The following is an 889-nucleotide window of genomic DNA, read 5'->3' as shown; positions in this document are numbered from 1 at the left end:
ATTAAATGTAATTACAGTTATTCACCGTATATAGTATGGAAACTTACTGATAACCAATTAACAGGTTTTTATTGTAGCCTTTTTACAGTCTTTTACTGTTAAAATCACAATCATTTTTTACAGTGTATCGATTTGGCACCGGTATTGAAAAAAAAAAAAATGATACCCAACCCTATATATGATGCGTCTCTGCTGTTGGTTGTAATACTGGTTAAGTAAATCCACACTTTGCTGAAGAAGCGTTAGGAAACTCTTGAGCAGCAACAGCAGTACCATGTACTCCGCCATTGTTGTGTATGTTTGTACGCTTGCCTTTAAAATCAACACGTACTGCGCACACGCATGACGTCACCATTTTCAAAGATTCCCGTATTGGGTGTTTACATGGAAACGATAACGGTGGCCAGTACCATGTACTCCGCCATTGTTGTGTATGTTTGTTCGCGCTTGCCTTTAAAATCGACACGTACTGCGCATGTCTACATACCTAACACATACTGCGCACGCGCATGACGTCACCGTTTTCAAAGATTCCCGTATTGGGTGTTTACACGGAAACGATAACGGTGGCGTTTTCAAAAACTTGCACTTTGAAACCCGTTTTCAAACATATTTTCAGTCCCCAAAACGCCGTTGTCGTGTAAACGAACAGGCAAAACGCATAAAAAGTTTCCCGTTTTTGGCTGAAAACGTCCTGTAAATGGCCCCTTGGAGAGGAATTTACTATGCTGACTGTTAGTAAACTCAAGTACAGCACTGTGAAATGTTCAAAATCTCCCATTTTTGCTAACATGACCCTATTAAGCCCAGAAACTAGCAGGTGGTGGACAAAAAAATTACTTAATTTGGAGACAAAACACATCAACACAGTTTGTAGTTGATACACATC

The 889-nt window shown here is 39.7% G+C and overlaps 1 pseudogene; it reads right to left on the bottom strand.

The window, feature by feature from the left end:
• LOC107697994 (acylamino-acid-releasing enzyme-like) overlaps positions 1 to 889 on the bottom strand; it is a 29,113-nt pseudogene that overhangs the window by 19,799 nt on the left and 8,425 nt on the right.

This window comes from Sinocyclocheilus anshuiensis, unplaced genomic scaffold (genome assembly GCF_001515605.1).
Source record: "Sinocyclocheilus anshuiensis isolate Anshui unplaced genomic scaffold, SAMN03320099.WGS_v1.1 scaffold1950, whole genome shotgun sequence".
Taxonomy (NCBI): domain Eukaryota; kingdom Metazoa; phylum Chordata; class Actinopteri; order Cypriniformes; family Cyprinidae; genus Sinocyclocheilus; species Sinocyclocheilus anshuiensis.
The sequence above is the reverse complement of the archived record's forward strand: the minus strand, read 5'-3'. Positions and strand labels throughout refer to the sequence as shown.